This window comes from Helianthus annuus, chromosome 4 (genome assembly GCF_002127325.2).
Source record: "Helianthus annuus cultivar XRQ/B chromosome 4, HanXRQr2.0-SUNRISE, whole genome shotgun sequence".
Classification (NCBI taxonomy): Eukaryota; Viridiplantae; Streptophyta; class Magnoliopsida; order Asterales; family Asteraceae; genus Helianthus; species Helianthus annuus.
Window position 1 is genome coordinate 51,049,929 of NC_035436.2, and position 16,291 is coordinate 51,066,219.

General features: G+C 40.2%; 1 non-coding gene across 1 annotated transcript; it reads right to left on the reverse strand.

Annotated features, from left to right (window-relative positions):
- Window positions 1-10,778: 10,778 nt before the first annotated feature.
- On the reverse strand, window positions 10,779-10,885 carry LOC118491777. The gene has a single exon (XR_004892222.1). It is a non-coding gene; the product is annotated as a small nucleolar RNA R71 (small nucleolar RNA).
- Window positions 10,886-16,291: the final 5,406 nt, after the last annotated feature.

The following is a 16,291-nucleotide window of genomic DNA, read 5'->3' on the forward strand; positions in this document are numbered from 1 at the left end:
CAAACACACCAAGGAACTTGAACAAACCGGTTTTAAACAAGGTAAAGAGCGAGGCTCTGATACCACTTGTAGGTCCCTTTTCTCGGAGGATCGAGAACAAACCTAAACCTTGTTATACTAACCCACTAGCGAGTGCGGAATCCAAGCTAGTAGGCAAACCGGGATGAAGCAAGAACAAACACAAGAACACACAAAGTTCACCGATTAACACCACTGTATTAATACGTATGAAGGTTTACGGTTACAAGCACAATGTTTACAATCTTGTTTGCAAACTCTCTGAAGTGTGTGTGTGTGTGTTTTCCAGCAGAGTTTCTCTAACTCTCCAAATGTGTATCTCTCTTGGTATATCTCTAAACACAACACACTGCATGGGTATTTATACCCATACACAGCAGGTCTTGGTCGAAGGATCGATAGATGGTCCGAAGGATCATCTGTCGATGACAATGTGTCCGAAAGATCAGCATGGACATCGAAGGATCATCCTTCGATGCCTAATGGTCGAACCATGGTCGAACCATATCTTTCGAGCACCTCGAAGGATCAGTTGGATCCTTCGAGGTTATCCTTCGATCCAGACAACATTATGTTGTCCAAGTCAAACTAGGAGGATAGTTGACTTGGTCAACTTACAGACTGACTTAGGACATCGTTTTCCTACAGACTGAACACAGACAAAGTACAGACACAAGTGCACCAACAAACTCCCCCTTGGCTGTAGCTTTGTCTTGATCTTGTCTTGATCTTCTATAGATGTAGACCCGTCTTGAACTTCGATGGTAGTATTCTGATATACTAGGTGTTTATACTCTATGATGTCTGGGGTATTATTCCGGGACTTCTGCTAAACGGTAGTTCTGACCTAATCCCTGGCTAATACTTTCACCAAAATGCTTGAAACATAGCATTAAAGCCCTCAGATTGATTACACAATAAAATTGATAATCATCTGTTGTAGCTGAAAAGATTCTCTAAAGGGAACAAATTGCAAAAGTCGAAAACTGATATCTCTCTGCGTATACGGAAGTATCGACCTGAGATCCCTCAGTCTTCGCATACCCTAAATTATGTACAGACATCATTTTAGTACAATTACCTGTAGATCTTAATTCTGAGATTCTGGATACGGGAGTATATTCAAGAGGTGGGACACATGAATTGAACTAAGTTCCTAAAACATCTAAATCGTATCCTGAATAGAATGAAAAGTGTGTGAAAATTTAAGAGGACAAATATATCGTCAATCGAGGTGAATCGTTTAGAACTTAAAATGATTAAAGCTTAACGGTGCTAGTGATTTGTCTCATGAACTGATATGATCCTCTTACACAAACTCACAAAATATTATTTGCATATATTTGTTTACTGCATTTCTTTCAAAAACAAAAATCCAAAAAGATTTTCGGAGTGTTTTAGCATAAATTTTGAAAAGTCAAAAAGATTTTCGACAACTGATTTTGAAGAGCTGATATTCAAAATATGAGTGCTAAACATGATGAACAGGTTTGGGATAATATGTTGAAAAACTTTGAATGTCATATACAAATGTTTTGAAAGATTGTGTATATTGGTTAATCAAGGTCATTTATTTGAACTTGATGTAACTAATGTGTTTGTTGTAAATGAGATCTACCAGTAAGTTTACGGGAATTAATTGGTTATAAATTTGTGAAACTTATTGTGAGGTAGAGGATATGCAGGTTAAACAAGTTTCAAGTCCTGAGCAGATGTAGAACAAAGCCAGGAATTGATCCTGAACTTGTGAACCGACGAAAGCCAGACTACGATCCCGACAGCTGAGTCTAAGGGGGAGTCTGAAGACGAGCTCAACGCAAACGAAAGCGTGGATTCAAAGAGCCAAGTATCGCTCTTGGAAGAGCTTGTAATCGGAAATCCAGGTGTCGATCCCAAAAGCACGGAAGCTTGACGAAAGGGGGAGCCTGAAGTAAAGGAGTCTAAGCGAGAGGGGGAGCAACGGAAGCTCAGAAACAGATCCACGGGGATTTTGTTCGAGAAAGAGGGAGTCTATGGTTGCTGATACCGTCAAACCTTCAAGAAGACTCAGAGAGAGAGAGAAAGACTAGTCGCTACGAGTTTGACTACAGATTGACTGCGGCAATATCCAAGGGGGAGTCTGTTAGTGCAGTGATGTCTATCGCCTGCGTCAATCAGAACCGTAGCTGAAACTGTAGTAAAATAGGCTTTATATTGTAATTATAAGAAATAGGCAAGGTGGCAAACTTGTAAATAAGGGGAATCCCTTATAACCTTGTGCCTATAAATAGGAGCCTTAGGTTAAGAGTTAAAGACTTTTGCCACATTAGAGCTTGGAGAAGCTAGGTGCTTAGAGAGAGAAACTAGAGAGAGAAAGTGGCAAAACGTGATTCACGGAGCTTGTATTTGTTACATCATCAATAGAATCACGTCATTCGTACGATCTCGTGTGTTCGGTCACACACGTTCACGGATTCCGCACGTTGAACGTGTCGTTACGCAATCGAATCGGTGTCGAAACCGGACCTAACACTTGATAAACAACGTCTGGTCGATTGTGGCACGAGTGTAACCGTGAGTGAGAAGATGCTCGGTCAGAATAGCATACCAAGCCTGTGGTGCTTGGTGCAATCCATACAATGCCTTGTCAAGCTTGTAGGCATATTCTGGATGATCTGGATGAACAAAAGCCGGTGGTTGCTCAACAAAGATTTCTTCCTTCACATCTCCATATAAAAACGCAGTCTTGACGTCCATCTGATAAACAGTGAACCCCATGTAGGATGCGTAAGCTAAGAAGATCCGGATGGCTTCAAGTGGAGCAACTGGGGCGTAAACTTCATCATAATCCAGACCCTCTATCTGCTTGAATCCCTGGACCACCAATCTTGCTTTGTTTCTCACAATAACTCCTGCAGAATCTTGCTTGTTTCTGAACACCCATCGAGTTCCGAGTTTACATTTCCCTTTCGGCAACTCAACAAGCTTCCATACTCCTAGCTTCTCAAACTGGTTCAGCTCTTCATGCATAGCATCCACCTAGCCTGGTTCCTACAAAGCTACATCAATAGTTTTAGGTTCTATTTGTGAAATGTAGCAGGAGTACAAGCATGTATTGATAGTTCCAGATTGGCTCCTGGTTAGAATTCCTACATTTATAGGACCAATCACGTTATCAATTGGATGATTTCTTTGAACACTCGTTGGAATTGCAACTTCAGGTATGGTCACGTCTTGAGTTGAATTGGTGTTACTCGATTCCCCCTCATTAGATGTTGCAGTTGATGTGGTCTAAAGTATACATATTTTTATACAAATATTTCCTTTATTTTGGATAGTTTTTGAGTTAGTTCTTATAAAATAACACTCAAAACTGATTCATAATTGAAGTTTGATGATTTTTAGAGAAAATGAGTTAAAACAGTATATTTCATTTGAAATCATTTGAAAAGAAAACTATACCAAAGTAGTAAATATTATATTAGACCACCCGTAGTGGGGCGTGATTTTTAAAAAAAAATTGAAAAAAAACGTCCCATAACGCCCCCCCCCCTTCCATTACACTAGGCGTTATAGGGTGTTATATTTGAAAAAAAAGGGTTGAGCGTTTTAATTAAAACGCTATGCACAAACATGTTTAACCAATCAATTGAGAGCACTTGTCTGACAACTTTGACTAGCCAATACTATCCATCCATCTGTTTGCTTTTTTTTTTTTGTTTAATGATTGGAAGGGGCTTTATTAGGTATTATTCCCACTACATCACTTTTGCAATAACGCCCCATGCTGACTGGGATGACACGTGTCGGATAATGTCCCATGGTAGAGGCATTATATTTCTTCACCACTACACATGGTCTTAGTTAATATCTAAGGTTCACATTAAAATTGGAATTAAATGAGACAATAAATAAGTCATTGATTATTTTTTCTTTCTTATTCGTAGGTGACTTATACAAAAGAAAAGTGGGCTACTACAATAATAGTTGAGGGAATGCATTAATAGGCCTACTGTTACACAAAGAAAAAAAAGAAGCAGATTAAGATGCATGATTTAAAACAAACGTGGATTCATAACTATGCCATTAGTGAACTTGTTTAATTACCATTGTGCCACCATCCTATTTTCCCTTGAATTGTTCATTGAAGCATTACTAATCAGATGGTCTAGGCCCATCACAATCTAAACGAAGCCCACATGGTGAATAATTGAATTTGATTTGAAGTCATATTACGTATGGCATTTGAATATAAACTAGTATTAAGGTGTCCGCGTTGCGGCGGGCGTAAAACCATACAAAATACCACCAATGTCACACCACTGGCAACAACCAACACAGAAAAACTCGTAAAAACAAAATAAATAGAAAAGGAAAAATAAAAAGAATGAAAAGCATTAGTAAAATCGTTGAAACACACACGCACCCATTGCGGCGTGTTAATGCGAAAAATTTAGGCTAAAACGTAAAACATAGAAATATAATTAAGTCGATCTAGAACCCGCCCGTTGCGACAAACTTGTCAAACGGGAAAAAATAGCCAAAAAAAAACTTTGAACCTCACACGCATGTTACGACGTGTTAACTCGCAAAATTTTGAACGAACGCAAAACGAAAAACTTGCGAAAGATATGGGGGCCAAAGTTGAAAGTAAAAAAAGTGTTGGGGTTAAATTGGAAAACATAAAAAGCTTTGTGTTAAAAGTAAAAAAAAAAAACAAATGGGTTAAATTGTAAAGATGAGATGTTGTGGGTTAGAAGTGAAATTCTTTTCTTTTTTTTTTTTTTTTTTGAAATACACCCTAAACATAGGGTACCACAACATGAAGCCAACATATGTTGTTAATTTATAGTATGGAAATAATGAACGCACAACATAAGAGGAAAAAAGGAAGTCCTACTTAAAAAAAAACCTACGGATCATACAGCCGCAAGAGGAGAGCTGATTTCGAAGAAGCGTACAAGCAAGCTTTTGGGTACGGAAGAGAGAAGAGCGTGGTTCGTGATTGAAGATTGCAACCCGTAACGGTTCTGTATTCAATTCTTTATTTTAATTAATGATGAACATGTTTTCGTTTTTTAGACTTTGTTTTGAATCTGAATCAATGTTTAGAGGCTAAAACTTTTAAAGTCGCTTAGGTTTGGATGATCTAATGATGCTGTTTGACGTTTATTTTGATCATTTGATTTTGACAACGTTTTGGAGTAAATTAGTTATAAGTTGTTGCTAGAATTGATTGTGTATGTTATTGTTTTGCTGAATTTATTGATTTGGTTGATGAATTTAATGCTTTTGGTAGGAATAAGTCACCATTATTTGTGTTAAAACTCGTTTTTAGGTTGTTTATTCGCGCTTCTCAATCTAATTGTTTGAACTTGGTAACACGTCATAACATAAAATCAATTTAAAATCAACTAGACATTAGTGTGCACCCATCTTCTTTGATTCGAAAGATAATTAGAAGTTACTAGGTAATTCTGTGCATTGTTTGGTAGTTTTGAGCAACCGATAACTCGGAGTTCGACTACTTATCCATGTGTCAGTCAGTCCTAGGATTTTGGTGTATCATCTTATAGCTTGCTTCACATCTAGATGGTTGGTTAAGGGTACTCTTTGCAACCTAATAGTTGTGGGATTTGGGACATTTAATTAGGCTTGTTTCCTCATAGCACTCCATCACTATTTTGGTTGTTTTTATTGGTCAGTTTTTAGGTTCTTGAGTTAGTGGGTCACTTTCCTTGTTACCTAATTACTATAGGATTTATTCTCTTTCACAAGAGAGTAGTCAGTTAGAAACCGAAACCTAAATCATTTGTCAAATAGTTGCCTTCACGTGTCATTAGTGATTCCTACCTAATTGGTTTGTTCATCTCTCCTGGTCGAGTTCACAATCTTAGTTGCCTTTGTGTTCGCTAGTTCGGTTAAGTTAGTTAATTTAATTCTAAAATAAAAACCAAATTTTTAAAATCAATTTAGGACTAGAATTGTGATTAGGGTTACTTATTAGAGGTGCGAGTCTAGAGTCCACGGTTCGATACTTGCTAGTTATACTACTTTCACGTCCAGTTCACTTGCCGTTCTGTGTAGTTAGCGAGTTCCACTTTTAAAACTTGGTCATAAAAATTAATTACAAAAATCACACATCAAGTTTTTGGCACCGTTGCCGGGGACTTTTTAGGCACTTTTGAGAACGACCTGAGTCATATTTTTGGTCATTTTATTTGCTTTCTAGTTATTTGCCTTGAGGTGCCCTTGCTTTGATTGCTAATTGTGCCCTTAGGTGTTAGGTTGCATTTATTATATTTAGCGTAGTCGTAATTTTTATTTATTTATTTATTTATTATTCGCCAGTTTTTGCCCCATACTTGTTCACAGGGACCACCCGAATTTTTCGCTTCATCTGAACCCGAACGAGAGTTGTTTGAGCATCTTAGCCAGCATCAGAAGCGTATTTGTAGGATCACCGGTAAAAAGGTACTCATTCCTATTCCTTTTCCAACAGTTGCTAGCACTGTGCACCAGCGTGCCACTAAAGGCTTCACCGGAGGCCAAACTCTCATCACGACACCCGAAGCACCTGCTGACCAGAATTGGCAAATCCCGTCCCATATCATGACCAAAATATCTAATAGTGCTCAATTCCATGGTCTGGAGGACGAGGATGCACCAAGCCACATAACCCGATTCTTGCGTATCTGTAGCACCTTCAATCTTCATGGTGTTACCGCTGATGCAGTTTATCTGCGCTTGTTCCCATTGTCCCTTGCCGGTCTAGTTGCGACTTGGCTCGACACTTTGCCTCAAAATTCTATCACTACTTGGGAGATTCTGAAATCTAAATTCTACAAGAAATATTACCCTCCATCTAAGGCTGCACGCCTTCGAGACCAGATCCATTCGTTCCGTATGGATCCCGATGATCCTTACTAAAATGGCATGGGAGCGATTCCAAACCTTGCTTTGCAAGTGCCCCCAACAAGGTCTTTCTGAATGGGCTCTAGTGGAGAAATTTTATAATGGTCTCACTCCTGATACTTAACTGATGTTTAATACTGCTGCTGGAGGTTGTATAATGGACAAAAAGGACCCAACTGAGTGTGAGGACATGTTTGAGTGTTTCGCTATGGCCGGTCAGCAGAGGCATCCTGCAAGGAATTCCATTCCTTCTACTAGGACCATCTCCCCTGCTAGGGGTGTGTATCAGGTCACTCCTGACATTAGTTTAGCTACTGAGTTAAAGGCTTTGAAGAGGGAGATGAGGGAGACGAAGTTGAAGGATCGGAAGTGTGAGATATGTCATGGAGGACATGAGACAGCTGATTGCCCCGTGAGATCACAAGAAGAGGTCGACTATATTTTGAACCCAAATAACCGTTTCCAAAATGCTTCATTTAATAATTCTTATAATTCGGGTTGGAAAAATCAATCCAACTGGAGGTCGGGAGGAAACCCACCAGGGTTCTAACAGCAATCTTCGAGTGGATAATCATCTAGTACCGAGTTCAAGGAGCTGAAGGATATTCTACTTGCTCAAAGTCAACAGCTGAACCAGTATATGACTTCGAATAATCAGCGACATGAGGAGCACGATCGTATGTTTGAAAATCAAGAAGCTTCGCTGCAGAATTTGGAGAGACAGATGGGGGAGATGGCGAGACAGTTACAGCAGAGGCCACCAAGAGGATTACCGGGTAACACCGTCCCTAATCCTAATTCTCATGCTCATGCCAAAGCTGTCATAACTCAGAGTGGCAGAGGGGCCAAAGTTGATCAATCGGATGTAGACGAAGAGCCGGTGGATGAGGGGATAGAGATGGAGACTCCAATTGGTAAAGTGCAATCCAGGCTAGCTCCAGCAAGTACCGCACAGTCCAGTCGGTCTCAGCAGAAGAAGAAGAGCCCATTTGTAATTATTCATCTATTCCTTTTCCGGGCAGATTCAAGAGAGAGAAGGAAGCGGAGCAGTTCTCTAGATTCTTAGGTTTATTTAAGAAACTTCATATTAATCTTCCTTTCGTAGAGGCTCTAGCGCATATGCCTAAGTATGCCAAATTCCTAAAGGACATTCTTAGTAGTAAGAGGAAATTGGAGGAGTTATCACATGTGTCCTTGGGTGAGGAGTGCTCGGCAGTTGATGTGTGTAAAATGCAACATATAAATTACATCAAATGAGGCATAAAACTAACCCTTTTTTAGTACCAATGTTGGAAAAGGCGTGTTTTTGTCTTCCTTTTGTATTTTCAGGACCAAATGAACTTAAACGGACAAAAGGAACAAATATGCAGCAAAAACTAACATGAATACAAAGAAAAGGAATAAACGTGGCATGCCTAACCCCTCGACATCATCTTCCCAAGAAAAAACAAGAAACAGAAGGCTGACCACGGCCTGTGCCCACTGGACACGGGGGCGTGGTCAGGTGTCTGCAGAAATGGACAAAGTTGTGGAAGCTTCTATTCCCACCACGGGGGCGTGCCCAGCTCAGCACGGGGCGTCGTCAACGCTAAGATCGCAGAATCTTGCAAATCTTGATAGTACATATACGTTTCTACACACGGGGTCGTGCCCAGCGAACACGGGGCCGTGTGGAGCCTAATGCAGACAATTGCAATTAATGAAGGAAGAGAAAGGAGATGGCCACGGGGGCGTGTCCAGCGGACACGGGGCCGTGGCCGGGCTACTATTCAGGCTATAAATAGGGATGCTTGGCTCACTTCAAAGGCATCCCCTGGCAAACCACATCTATCTTACTTTGCCACCGCTCCACCACAACTACAACACCCACATCTACCACCATCATCCATCATCCACCTTAGAGTGTCTGTAGTAGTCTCAGGATCCAAGATTGATCGTAAGAGTTCTTGTCAATCATAGGCCATGTTTGGCTAAGTCTCTTACATCACTTGGTGAAGACAAGCATTTAATGTATTACTTTTGATTTTTAATCTTTTCGCACTTTTTATTTGGTTTTGTATTAATGACTTTAATAACTAGTTTCTTAGGTTGAAGGTGAAACCTCCTTATCATTTGCCCGTGGTGTCTTGGCATTACTTTACTGTCTGTATAAAGTAAAAGATTTTCACCATTCATATCTCTACGATCTATATAGAGATATGTTGGCTACCTGGTCGGGGGTTAAGGGAATGTTTTGGTAAGGTTCTTGCCTTGTTCAGTGTATAGATCCTCCAAGGACCTGGGTCAAGCTTAGTAGGACCTCCTTCAATACCCACTGGTATTGGATGGCGGGGGTGCGAATGACTTGATCCCCTCAAATGTAAACTATTGTTAATACATTAAACCGGCTACTTGGGATTATATCCCTGCTGACTCAAACCACTTAGCCGAGGGTAACGTCACCATCAAAAGAGGGGCCTACCACTTTTCGCATTAATAACTTATTTAATTATCATCCAATATTCCGACCCTTTGGGATTGTATCCTTGCTGACTCAAACCACTGGGTTGAGGGTAACGTCACCTTCAAAAGAGGGGCCTACTACTATAACTAAGATAATCTCTTAAAAAGTGCAAAAGTGCGGAAATCATCAAAGGATACATTAAGGGTGAGTCGGATCCAAGTGATTCATCTTGTCTATCTATTTTATTTTATTTTGTTTTTATTTTCAGCATTTTAGTTTTTATTTTTCTTACTTAAAAACCCTTTCTAAAATTTTAGTTTGATTAGACGTTGAGGATAAACCGGTACTAAAAGCTCTTGTATCCTTGGACGACCTCGGTATCTTACCAACGCTATACTACGCTCACAATGGTGCACTTGCCCATGTGTGTGTTTAGTGTTAGTAGAATATCGTGTTTATAAATTTAATACTTGAATAATGTGTAAAATAGGCTTAAAATATTAATAAAAATATAACACACCTTACACACACCAAGTTTTTGGCATTGTTGACGGGGACACAAGGATTTTAAGAAAGTTAGGAATCAACGGCCTAATCTTTTTCCTATTTTTCTGTTTTTTAGGATTTTTATAGATTTTTTAGCTTCTGCAAATTTCAGCACGGGGCCGTGCTTGGTCGGACACGGGCCGTGCCCAGCATCCTTAATGGTAGTTTTTGTTTTCTGAGTTACAGAAAGGTGACCATGGGGCCGTGCCGGTGCAGCACGGGCCATGTTGAACTTTCCAGTAACAAGGATCCAGAAAACAATCACTGTAACCACGACCACGGGCGGTGGTCATCGACCATGGGGCCGTGGTGAGACTTCTGACCAACAATCTTTTTTTTATCGCAGGACTTGGGACCTAGGCGCAACACCTGAACTTCCTACGTAGTGCATGAGCTCCAGTTCCAATAAAGACATAAAAGAACCTCTAGACGAACCCGAACGCTTTCTAAGAAAAAGACTTAAAGCTAAAATACAAGAGAAAGTTTTGGGGGACCCACTTCCAATGGTGGATCAGCGTACCCTAATGGATTATCTACGGCCCACGGTAGGTAATCTTGGCGCTGCTATCAATGCACCAAATGTCGATGCCAACAACTTCGAGCTTCGGCCGCATTTGATACAAATGCTCCAAAACTCTGCAACTTTCCATGGGCTTGCGGACGAAGATCCCCATTTACATATTACCAACTTTTTGGAAATATGTGATACTTTTCGAATCAACGGGGCATCAAATGACGCCATCCACCTCCGAATGTTCCCGTTCTAAAAGGCCGAGCTAAGGCTTGGCTTAACACCCTCCCAAGTGGTTCGGTAAACACTTGGGATGAACTAGCCCAAAAGTTTCTATATAAGTATTTCTCTCCTTCTAAAACGGCTAAATTAATGACTGAAATTAATACATACTCACAAGAGGACGGGGAATCCTTATATGAAACTTGGGAAAGATTCAAGGAGCTATTAAGAAAATGCCATCATCATGGTCTTGCAGTATGGCAACAAATATCCACTTTCTATAATGGGTTGTTGCCACACACAAGACAAACTCTTGACTCTAGCTCCGGGGGACTTCTAGGTAATCGTCGCCCAAATGAAATTTATAATCAAATTGAGGAAATTGATCAAAACAATTTTCAATGGCACACTCCCCGAGGTACAAAATCTATTGCCCCGGGCGCCCATGAGGTGGATGAGAGCACTTCTTTACAAGCCCAAATCGAGGCTCTCTCTTCGAAAATCAAAAAGTTAGAAATGGCAAAAACGGCCTCCTTATGGCTTGCGAAGGGTGTGGTGGGCCACATGAAAATTGGAGTTGTATAAAAGAAATGGATAATCAAACGGAAATGGTAAACTACATTGATAATAGACCTAGGCCGTCAGGTCCCCCAACGGGTACCTACAACCAAGGATGGCGTAACCACCCTAACCTTGGTTGGAGAGAACCCGACAATAGTAGTAACCAACAAAACCAGAACCAACAAAAAAACTTTCAACAACCAAGAAATGAGTCACAAAATTTCTCTCAATAACAACAGGGGGAACAAGAGAGGCTTGAAGATACTATCTCACGCCTCATCTCCGACACCAAAAAGAAAAACTCGAATCGATTCCATCAAATGGAAACAAGCTTTAGAAACAAACAAGCTAGTATTCAAAAAATTGAAAAACAACTAAATCAACTAGCTCAAAATTTCTTCGAGATACCACAAGGCGCATTACCCAGCAATACCGAGACCAACCCAAAGGCGCAAGTGCATCTCATCACATTAAGAAACCGTACCGTAGGTCCCGAGGAGGCTCCACTGCCTCCATCTAACAAGAGTTTGTCCAATCAAACCACAACTTCACCAACACCCCAAAAACGAAACAACTCCTCTGCCAAATCACGAACCTACCAAGAACCCCTCGGTACCCTGCCCCGGTCAGTTACTTCGCCAAAAGACCGATGAGCAATTCACAAAATTCATAAACTTACTAAAACAATTGCACATCAATCTTCCATTTGTGGAAGTCCTCACTCAAATTTCCAAATATTCAAAATTTATGAGAGACTTTCTCACTCACAAAAGGAAAATTAAAACATTGCAATTAGTTAATTTAAGTGAGAATGCTCCGCCGTACTACTTAACAAACTCCCACAAAAGAAAATCGACCCTGAAAGCTTCACCATCCCTTGTTCCATTGGGGGATCACCTATACGCAATGCGCTAGCCGATCTTGGGGCTAGCATCAATCTCATGCCCGCATTAATGTTTAACCGACTCGGACTAGGTAAAACAAGTCCCACAAAGATGAGCATACAACTCACCGATAGGTCTATCAAATATCCACAAGGCCACAAGGTGTCGCCGAAAATCTATTGGTAAAAGTCAGAGACTTTGTCTTCCCGGCCGACTTTGTTATACTCGATATGGAGGAAGACACCGAAGTAACACTCATTCTAGGAAGACCATTCCTAGCCACCGCTCATGCAATGGTAGATATGAATGGTGGAAAGTTAACATTGAGGGTTGGGGACAAAGAGATGGAGTTCGGGGTTGGGAAAAGAGTACAAGACGACGACCCGATCAACTACAAGAATGTCATAGACTCAAGCTTGGATGATGCTCTCCGACGGTGCAACATGGGATGCAAAACATCCCACTTGGGTAACGTATGACTGAATTTAGGTCTAGCCAAGGACCCTTATAAACGTGGCGCACCACGGAGGCATTCCGTGGAACTATCCTTAGTTTTAGTTTAGATTAACTTTTATGTTTTCTAGTTTAGCTTTACTTTTCAGGAATAAAACACACCCAAAAAGGTGGAGGTTACCAAGGGAAAGAATAACCCACACCCCATGCACAAAAACAGAGCCTTCCGACAATTTTCCTTCATTACAACAAGTTCAGCATGGGGCCGTGCTCAGCCCAACACGCCCCCGTGCCCGAGGTTCTGCAGAAAATGCCCAGTTCAGGTAACTGGACACGGGGTCGTGCTCACTGAACACGCCCCCGTGCCCAGCCTTTTGTTTAATTTGATACTGGTAATCTGACCACGGGGCCGTGCCCGGACCAATACGGGCTCGTGGCCAGACGCCCAGTAACATAAAATTTTGTTTTTAAACACCTTTTTACACATTCAATCAACCTAAAAACTTATTTTTAGGAGACAATGTGTAATTTAAGTGTGGGGGGATGCTAAAACCTTGAATTTTGCAAGTCCTAATAACAAGCCTTACACAAAACTCTATTGGAACTGCTAATCACTCCAAATTTTTTTCAAAAAACTTTTTTATTTTTTTACTTGTCTTGGTTTAATTTGGGAATAACAAGTTCTAAAAGGTTATATTTTTACAAATTTACAACCGATAGCGTCATGATAAAAGGAACCAACATAAGAAAATTATGAAACTGCATGACAAATCTAGTTAAAATTTGATTATATATACTTGATCACATTATAAACCCATTCCCACAATAAGTGAGTTTTGAGCATTTATTGAGCATACAAGCATACATCTTTAAACTAAATGCTCATTTTTCGTTTCTTGTGTGAATAGCCGCTTGGTTCTTATGACTCTAGAACTTGCCATAACGATACATTCCCGGTCCTTACCAACTTAAACCCAAGTAAGTAAATGATAGAGGCATTAGGACTAACCCTTTTTTTTCTTTTCAACACAATTATTTTTCATTTTCTTTATCACCTACCCAAAATTCTCCTAGTTAACTCCTTTGAGCCTAAACCTTTTCATTTCTAAACCCACAAAACAAACACCCTTTACCCACCAAAACCCTTTTTCTTTTCAACCCTCTATTTTAGTAAAAAGCTCGGTTTTATTGTGGCGTTTCTCTATAAAAAAAAATGATGAAGTCTAGAAATAAACAAACAAAGTCCTCAAAGAAAGTTTGTTTGAAAATGCTTAGTTTGAATAAAAGTCACAAAAACAAAAAGTTTTACGACGACCGATGCTTTTTACGCTTTTAGCCCTTTTTACTAATCACTAACCCAAAACCACATACCTTTAGCCCAAGCCTAACCCTTCCCCAAGTCCTCTTGATATTTACAAAGGTTTATAGTTAAAAAGGAGGAGGATTGATTGCTTGGCAAGCATATGATAGAAGTAAGTTCCATGCCGGTCTCGAGTGTTTCACAAAAATACATATTCGGCCGAGTTTTGAGTGATCTCCCATGAGGTATGTGAACTTGTATATAAATGGAATTTTAAAAAGGCATGTTATGCCCAAATAAGTAATTTCTCTTATGAAACATTTTAAAAAAATCATAACGAATAGGATTGTAAATAGTATAAAAATAAAACCCAATAAAGATCTTGGACTCCCGACACTCAAGACAGGCCCAAAACTTCTCTTCTACCCATTCCATTTGGGTGTGTAAGCCACATAATAAAGAGTTTTGCTTGAGGACAAGCAAAGATTCAAGTGTGTGGGTATTTGATGTGTGTAAAACGCAACATATAAATTACATCATATGAGGCATAAAACTAACCCTTTTTTAGTACTACTGTTGGAAAAAGTGTGATTTTGTCTTCCTTTTGTATTTTCAGGACCAAATGAGCTTAAACGAAAAAAAGGAACAAATATGCAGCAAAAACTAACATAAATACAAAGAAAAGGAATAAACGTGCCATGCCCGACCCCTCGACAGCATCTTCCGAAGCAAAAACAAGAAACAGAAGGCTAACCACAGCTCGTGCCCACTGGACACGGGGGCGTGGTCAGGTGTCTGTAGAAATGGACAAAGCTGCGGAAGCTTCGATTCCTACCACGGGGGTGTGCCCAGCTCAGCACTGGGCGTGGTCAATGCTAAAATTTGTAGAATCTTGCAAATCTTGATAGTACTGATACGCTTCTGCACACGGGGCCGTGCCCAGTGAACACAGGGCCGTGTGAAGCCTAATGCAGACAATTGCAATTAATGAAGGAATAGAAAGGAGATGACCACGGGGGCGTGTCGCGGACACGGGGCCGTGGCCGGGCTACTGTTCAGGCTATAAATAGGGGTGCTTGGCTCACTTCAACGGCATCCCTTGGCAAACCACCTCTCTCTCACTTTGCCACCACTCCACCACCAGTACAACACCCACATCCACCACCATCATCCATCATCCACTTTAGAGTGTGTGTAGTAGTCTCGGGATCCAAGATTGATTGTAAGAGTTCTTGTCAATCAAAAGCCATGTTTGGCTAAGTCTCTTACATCACTTGGTGAAGACGAGAATTTAATGTGTTACTTTTGATTTTTAATATTTTCGCACTTTTTATTTGGTTTTGTATTAATGACTTTAATAACTAGTTTCTTATGTTGAAGGTGAAACTTCCTTATCATTTGTCCGTGGTGTCTTGGCATTACTTTACTGTCTATATAAAGTAAAAGATTTTCACCATTTATATCTCTACGGTCTATATAGAGATATGTTGGCTACCTGGTCGGGGGTTAAGGGAATGGTTTGGTAAGGTAAGGTTCTTGCCTTGTTTAGTGTATAGATCCTGCAAGGAGCTCGGTCAAGCTTACTAGGATCTCCTTCAATAGCCACTGGTATTGGATGGCGGGGGTGCGAATGGCTTGATCCCCTCATATGTAAACTGCTATTAATACATTAAACCGGCTACTTGGGATTGTATCTCTGCAGACTCAAACCACTTAGCCGAGGGTAACGTCACCTTCAAAAGAGGAGCCTACTACTTTTCGCATTAATAACTTAATTAATTATCTTCCAATATTCCGACCCTTTGGGATTGTATCCTTGCTGACTCAAACCACTTGGTTGAGGGTAACGTCACCTTCAAAAGAGGGGCCTACTACTATAACTAAGACAATCTCTTAAAAAGTGCAAAAGTACGAAAATCATCAAAGGATACATTAAAGGCGAGTCGGATCCAAGTGATTCATCTTGTCTATCTGTTTTATTTTATTTTTATTTTCAGCATTTTAGTTTTTATTTTTCATACTTAAAAACCTTTTCTAAAAATTTTTGTTTGATTAGACGTTGAGGATAAACCGGTACTAAAAGCTCTTGTGTCCTTGGACGACCTCGGTATCTTACCAACGCTATACTACGCTCACGATGGGTGCACTTGCCCATGTGTGTGTTTAGTGTTAGTAGAATATCGTGTTTTATAAATTTAAAACTTGAATAATGTGCAAAATGGGCTTAAAATATTAATAAAAATATAACACACCTTACACACACCAGCAGTTCTTCAGAATCGTCTTCCTAAGAAGATGACTGATCCGGGCAGCTTTACTATTCCATGCTTGATTGGTGATCTATTAGTCAGCAATGATTTGGCCGACTTGGGAGCTAGCATAAATTTGATGCCCTATGCAGTGTTTGTTAAGCTCAGCCTAGGCGAGCCTTCTCCTACTAGTATGAGTCTCCAGCTTGC